Genomic DNA, 8,270 nt, shown 5'->3' with positions numbered 1-8,270 from the left:
GGATGGGACCTATGAAAAGCCCTCACCAGTCGGCTGGCGTTGACATCTAGAGCCGGAACCCACGTCCTCTCCTCCGGGCCGTATCTCCTCCAGTGCACCAGGTACTGAAGGGAACCCCGAAGAATTCTAGAGTCGAGAATCCTGGAGATCTCTAACTCCAAGTTTCCCTCGACTAGAAGAGGAGGAGGAGGCAATGGCAATGGTTCCACCGGTTTCACGTATTTTTTTAGTAACGACCTGTGGAACACATCATGGATCCTCCAAGTCTGCGGAAGATCCAGCCGAAACTCTACAGGATTGATCACCGCAGAAATTTTATACGGACCAATAAATCTTGGACCCAGTTTCCAAGATGGCACTCTTAATTTAATATTTTTAGTGGACAACCACACCAGATCACCCACACACAGTTCTGGACCAGTCACACATCTCTTGTCAGCCATTCGTTTATACCTCTCACCCATCCTCTCCAAATTCCCTTGAATCCTCCGCCAGATGGAGGATAAGGCAGAAGAGAATCTCTGCTCCTCTGCCATCCCAGAGGAACCAGTACCAGAAAAGGTACCAAACTGAGGATGGAAACCGTATGCGCCAAAAAATGGCGACTTACCCGTGGACTCCTGCCTACGGTTATTCAACGCAAATTCTGCTAAGGACAAGAATGAGGACCAGTCCTCCTGATTCTCAGCCACAAAGCACCTCAAGTAGGTCTCCAGGTTTTGATAAGTACGCTCCGTCTGACCATTCGACTGCGGATGAAAAGCCGAAGAGAATGAAAGTTGAATGCCAAGCCGAGAGCAGAACGCCCTCCAAAACCTGGAGACAAACTGCGTGCTCCTATCAGAGACCACATCCGAAGGAATACCATGCAATTTCACAATATTATCCACAAAAATCTGCGTAAGAGTCTTAGCGTTAGGCAGACTAGTTAGTGATATAAAGTGAGCCATTTTACTGAAACGATCAACTACCACCAAAATCACTATTCTCCCGGAGGAACTCGGCAGATCCGTAATAAAGTCCATAGACAAATGCGTCCAAGGACGAGACGGAATAGACAATGGAAGAAGTGAACCAGCCGATCGAGTATGAGCAACCTTTGACCGAGCGCAGGTTTCACAGGCTGTCACGTAATTCTCGATGCTCTTACGTAACCCTGGCCACCAGAACCTCCGGGACACCAGATCACAGGTGGACTTACCACCAGGATGTCCAGCAAGGACAGTATCGTGATGTTCCTTGAACACCTTGTATCGCAGGCCCTCAGGAACAAACAACCTCCCTGGGGGACAAGAACCAGGAGCCCCCTCCTGGGCTCCCAACACCTCCATCTCCAATTCAGGGTATAGAGCGGAGACCACCACCCCATCCGCTAAAATCGGCACAGGATCCTCTGAATCACCTCCCCCAGGAAAGCTGCGAGACAAGGCATCTGCCTTGACGTTCTTGACCCCTGGGCGAAAGGTAACCACAAAATTGAACCTGGTAAAAAACAGTGACCATCTGGCCTGCCTAGGGTTCAGACGCTTGGCAGATTGCAGGTAAGCCAAATTCTTATGGTCTGTATATACCGTAACGGGGTGAGACGCCCCCTCCAACCAGTGACGCCATTCCTCAAAGGCCAACTTGATAGCCAATAACTCTCTATCTCCAACATGATAATTCCTCTCGGCGACCGAGAGCTTCTTGGAGAAAAAGGCACACGGGACCCACTTGCCAGGGGATGAACCCTGTGACAACTCCGCACCAACCCCCACCTCTGATGCGTCAACCTCCACTACAAATGGCTGACACACATCCGGCTGCACCAGAATGGGAGCAGACGCAAAACACTCCTTAATAGCCGAAAAAGCCTGTAATGCCTCATCCGACAAGACAGAGACGTCGGCGCCCTTCTTGGTCATATCAGTGAGAGGTTTTACTATGGTAGAATAGTTTGAAATAAATTTTCTATAATAATTCAGAAACCCCAAGAACCGCATCAAGGCTTTCTGATTCTCTGGTCGGTCCCATTCCAGAACCGCCCGGACCTTCTCGGGGTCCATATGAAAACCAGAATCAGAAAGCAAGTATCCCAAGAACGGAAGCTCTTGCACCGCAAACAAACATTTCTCCAATTTAGCATATAATTTATTCTCCCGAAGGATCGTCAAAACCTGTCTCACATGATCCTGATGGGTCTTCAGATCAAGAGAATAAATTAAAATATCATCCAGGTAAACTACTACGAACCTCCCCACCAAATGATGAAAAATGTAATTGACGAATCACTGAAATACTGCTGGCGCGTTCGTCAACCCAAAAGGCATAACCCGGTTCTCAAAATGACCCTCGTGCGTATTGAAGGCCGTTTTCCACTCATCCCCCTCCTGGATTCTGATCAGATTGTAGGCCCCTCTCAAATCCAACTTGGAGAACACCTTGGCTCCCACAATCTGATCAAAAAGATCAGAGTTTAAAGGCAGGGGATATGGATCCCGGACTGTAATACGGTTCAATTCCTGGAAATCCAAATCCAATCCTCAGTGATCCATCCTTTTTCTTCACAAAGAACAAACCCACTGCCACTGGAGACTTAGATGGTCTCATATGACCTTTTGCCAAACTCTCGGCGATATACTTTCGCATGACCTCTCTTTCGGGTTGAGAAAGGTTGTAAAGCCGAGACATTGGCAACTTAGCCCCTGGGATGAGATTAACTGGACAATCATAGTCACGATGAGGGGGCAATTCCTGAGCCCCACCCTCTGAAAAGACATCCGCAAAATCTGAGAGATACTGAGGTAAAGCCGTAATGGACACACCACATATAGATGTGCCAAGACAATTATCCGAACAAAACTCACTCTAACCGATGATTTGTCTTGCTTGCCAGTCTATAATTGGGTTATGTTTAGCCAACCATGGCAACCCCAAAACTATAGGAGCTGGCAAATCCTTCAAGACAAAACAAGAAATAATTTCCACATGTGAATCACCCACCCTTAAGTGAATACCATGAACAATGTGAGTAAGGCTCCTTTGAGAAAGAAGGGAAGAATCAATTGCAAAAACACAAATCTCGTTCTCTAAAGTGCAAGTACTTAGTCCTAGATTTTGAAGGAAAAGAAAGTCAATTAGGTTTACCCCAGCACCACAATCAAGGAACACCTCAACAAAAACATTTCTTGACTCAAGCGCCACCATAGCTGGAAGGAGAAAACGGGAACTGCAGGGAGCTTGCATACCTGCCTGCTCCACCACACCATTCATGCTACCAAGTGTCAGGGAAGTTTTTTTTTTCTTTTTCTCTACCACCTGCGGTTTAACATAAGGACAAGCAAAAACAAAATGACCACTCTTTCCACAATAGTAACATAGTTTGTGCAATTTCCTAAAGTCTCTACTATCAGAATGGCAAGAAATCTGACCCAATTGCATGGGTTCCTCCGCTACCCCCGTGTTACCTGTAACATCACCCAGGGAGGCAGTAGAGATGAAACCACTCACAGAAGGGATACCTTGCGCAGGGGGAGCCCTATACCTCTCTCTGATACGTCTGTCTAGCCGTACTGCTAAAGACATGGCGTTCTCCAAAGAGTCTGGGCATTCATGAAAAGCAAGGGCATCCTTCAATCTTTCAGATAACCCCTGACAAAACTGGCTACGTAACGCGGGATCATTCCACTCTGATTCAGTAGCCCATCTCCTAAATTCAACACAGTAAGCCTCTGCAGTATGTTCCCCCTGAAACAAATTACGTAATCGCGACTCTGCCATCGAGACCCGATCTGGGTCATTGTAGATTAATCCCAGAGCCTTAAAAAATTCCTCCACCGACCGGAGTGCCCGAGAACCAGGCGGCAGAGAAAAGGCCCAGGATTGCGCGTCCCCTTTAAGCAGAGAAATAATAATACCTATCCTCTGACTCTCATCACCTGACGACGATGGACGCAGCCAAAAGTACAATTTGCAGGACTCTCTAAAACAGACAAGTCATCCGTACCCCCTGGAAATCGATCAGGAAGAGCCACTTTAGGCTCCACACAAACTTGACCTCCTCCTGATGCCAGAGCACTCTGACACTGTGCGACCGAACCTCGCAGCTCCGCAACCTCTAGGGATAGCCCCTGCATGCGGTCAACTAATGCTTCAATTGACGCCATCACAAAACCGCTGAGTGATGACAGTCAAAGTTTTGGGCAGATTATAATGTCACGGCGGACGTGCACTCAGACTAACAGATAAACCACCAACCAGGCTCTAGGCGAGAGACAGGGGAAGGGTCACCTCCTAGCTAATCCCTGACCTCTCTCCCTGCACTGCTCAGCCCACATGCAGACCTTGGTGGTAGGTATGATGTGTCCCCGTGCCTGGGCTGAAACACCCTAAATTCCCTGAGATGGTGAATAGGGGAAATAGGAGCAGCCTGCTCGCACAGAACCTGGATGGGAGAGATGACACAAAACAATCAAACTTGAAACCACACTTATCTTTCTGAGCTGGAACAGACAACCTTCCTTCCTAGCTTCCAAGACCAAAGTGATTCCTATAATCTGCTCAGAGCACTGGGCTGGAGTGCTATTTAAACTAATGACCCCACCCAGTGCACCTGATGAGAGGCGGATCCAGCACGGCTCCAAAACAAAACACTAAACTCGTGCTGCTATTCTGGCCGACCTCCGCACATAGTCAGGGCGGGGCATGACAATTTGCAGTGCAGTTATATGTTTTAACACCTTTTGTGGCGTGTATTAGTGGAAAAATATATTTGCCGATCAGCGGTGCAGTTATATGTTTTAAAGCCTTTTGTGTCGTGTATTAGTGGAAAAAAAAAAATGTATTTGCCAGTCAGCGGTGCAGGTATATGTAGGGTTGAGCAAACCCAAACTGTAAAGTTCGGGTTCGTACCAATCTTTTGGATTTTTGGACCCCGGACCCGAACCCGAACATTTCAGTAAACGTTTGGGTTCGGGTTCGGTGTTCTTTTTGAAAGTCTACAGAGCAGCCAATCAACAAGCGTTTAACTGTGTGACCTTAGAAGCCATCACAGCCATGCCTACTAATGGCATGGCTGTGCTTGGCCAGTGCAGCATGTGACCCAACCTCTATATAAGCTTGAGTCACGTAGCTCTGCACGTCACTCTACTGTGCTTAGTGTAGGGAGAAGATGCTGCTGCAGTGAGGGAGAGAATAGGACAGAATCTGTGATCAGAACTCAAATTGAACTCAGCTATCTACATAGATTTAGTTGTGTGGGTGCAGTGCACAAACTTTTTACCCTGCCCTGAGCCCAGTGACAGAAAAAAATAACTTTTATCCGTCTGTTAGTTAGGTAGGCGGCGGCCATTTTATGCAAGCTCAGTGCACCAGCACTGCATCTGAGCATTTGTGACATTCAAATCCAAGCTTGAAATACTGCACTAATAATCTAGTTTTAAAAAAACACCCTTTTTTGGCAATATATGCAATGAGCAGGACACTGGGTCATTGGGGCTGCTATGCTGTGGGTCAGCTTTAGGTGTAACTAAGTTCGTGACGCCAGTTGCAGCTTGCGCAGGTACTGTAGAAGGGCCCTTTAAGATGGTATAGCTCATGTACTAGGTTAGGAATGCCAGGGGGGGATATTGTCTCTGTATTGTGTCAACGGTGTCTCCTACCTTAGTACGGCCGGACTCCTGTATCCTGGCTCACATGCAACAAATTTGAGTATTGTAAATAGGAGTAATGTAGGAATGATGTAATTCCACACAGAGAATAGGGTCCAACTTGTCTTTACTTGATGTTATATCCTGCAGCTCTAGATCCATACAATATTACAGCAATAGTCTTTAGATCCCAGCAGGTGTTGGCAATATGTGGCAGGAATTATATCTATATTCTGCATCTGAACATACGCCTTTAAGAATCTGGCAGGTATCTGTCTTCTGCTCTGTCTATCTTCTGCTTTGTGTGGGCCTGACTAGCTATGGAGGTACTTATCTTCTCCTTGTATTTGGAATCTGTTACTTACAGGACTGCTCGCAGGGAATGGTGGTTACTTCCTGGAGATCTAGTAGTTCCGAAGATGGCTGCTTTCTTTGTCATCCAGCTGAGGTAAGGAACTCAGGCTGGGAATGTTGCTTTGGGCCTCAGGTTAGGCCTGAATCCCTAGTTGGGATCCCTGTTTCTGGGAGCTCCTATTCACACAGCCTACCCCAACAGGGGGTGGCTGGTACACTGCCTAGAACTTTCTGTCCTCCCTCTGAAGTAGGATCTGGGAACATTCCACTCCTCCTCAGATAGGGGGAAGCTAGCCTGGAATGGTCTATTCCAGTCTAGGTATACTAACTTGCCTTATTCTGTCTACATATTGCTGCCACCTGCTGGTGTACATTTGGAATTACAGCAAATACATAAAATACAGACATAGAAATGGCATACAATATAAATGCAATGTCAGGTTACACAGGGTGACAACACATCTACACTTTAACATCATGAAGCTGGGTGTCAGAGTTTCAGTGACATACTCTGGGATGTTACATACCCACTTACTTTAAGTGAAGCCGTCCTCGGCGTATGCTATAATAGGAGGAACAAGCTCTGGGTACCCAATTAATACAAAGTGCTGCATGAATATACATATAATGACATACATAGACAAAACACATAACGGTTTCCTCGAGGTTCCTGCCCGCTAGCATAAGGTGTCCAACACACAGTTTCCTTATTTTGGTATAACCAGGTAACCTAAATACTGCACAAAGCTAAACCTTTACTGACTAACTTTGGATGTTCTGGATCCTTTAAACACCAAAGAAAGCATGGGGGTGTCTTTACTCCGTAATACCACCATTATGTAATGGAATGCCCGCAAATGAAAGGGTGGCTTTATCCTGTATTCCCTTCCCTGCATCATAGCCTGAAGAAATTTGGCTTATAGCACGATCACTATGATGTCTAAGAGGAAGCTAAGTTGTGGTTCTAAGGTTTGAGGCGCCTTACCTTAGGCAAAAAGGCTCAGAAGGGGAGGTATGTATCGTCTCCATGTCTTCTGGCAAGTCACAGGAGGAGGGCAGTACGTTCCCATGGATCTCCTAAAATGAGACACCTCCGGATGGGAACAATCCGGAACATTTAACAAGCGGGAAGGAGCAGCCTAGGGCTTCCCCGAAGCAGCAGGGGTACCTGTGAAGTAATCTGGACCTGTCAGGACTTACCATTTGGTCCTACCCTGGGTACCTATGGGTATATATCACCGGGTGTAGGCCATTGGTGTACAACGTCCCTCTGAAGACAGTCCGTATAAGGGGGAAGAGAACAAGAGCTGTAAAAAGGCACACTTTAGGTAAGTTGCTACATTTTTTGTTAAGTGCAATGGTTAAGTGCAATCATTTTGAACAGTGCATAAATTCACATTGCGGCTCCTGGCAGGATAATACACACAATCGGCAGGATATCTTGTACGTTACATAACTGTAAACTGGTTACATAAATTATTAAATAGCATAACAATTAAATGCAAGCTTTTATGTTGCAAACATTTTTATAAAATAGTGCAATTTTTATATGTGCAAGGATAGGCTCAACAATAACTTGAGTCCTTATTCCTGGAAGTGCTTAAAGTTGTAGAAAAGTCCTTTGCAATCCACAGGGCAAAAGTTAATTGTAATCCAAAGGGTTAAAAGTTAAAAAAGAATAGCAGCAACAGGCTATCAAGTAACCTGAGAAAGGGGATAAAACTTTCAACTTGGAGTAAGGGGTTAAGGTGCTGATGGGAGGAGTCCTTACTGACATGACCATCTAGATGAGGACAAACAATGGCAACCTGGAACAAAAATGGTTAAAACACATAAACAATGCCAACAGGTCCTCACCCGTCAGGCAATCAGTTCATGGCGTGGCTCCCAAACAATGTCACTTGTTTATTTTCTTCTGACGGGGACACCCTACAGGTAGGTATCCAGCTCTTCATCGCTACTGGAGCTACTGAATTGCATGAGAGGTAACTCTTGCCTCTGCTTGTAGCTCAAGGTAGTGTTGACTGTAGTGCGCCAGCGGCCTCTACCTGTCACTGTAGGTATTGGTTGGACAGCCAACCTTGAGAATGTAGCCGTAGCTTGCTGCAGACCGGGATCCACAGCCGGTGCAGGAAGGGGAAGAACTTCTGGCTTCAATGGCTCAGGGAGTGCTGGAGCAGTTGTCTGGGGCTGCTTCCATGGGAGCACGTAGGGTGGCCGTAGGGTTGGACCTTAGGATTAAAGGTCAAGACAGAATTGTTGATTTGTCCTACCCTCAGGGTTGGTGGC

The sequence above is a fragment of the Bufo bufo genome, chromosome 9, assembly GCF_905171765.1.
Source record: "Bufo bufo chromosome 9, aBufBuf1.1, whole genome shotgun sequence".
NCBI classification, from domain to species: Eukaryota; Metazoa; Chordata; class Amphibia; order Anura; family Bufonidae; genus Bufo; species Bufo bufo.
Note: the sequence above shows the minus strand (reverse complement) of the source record.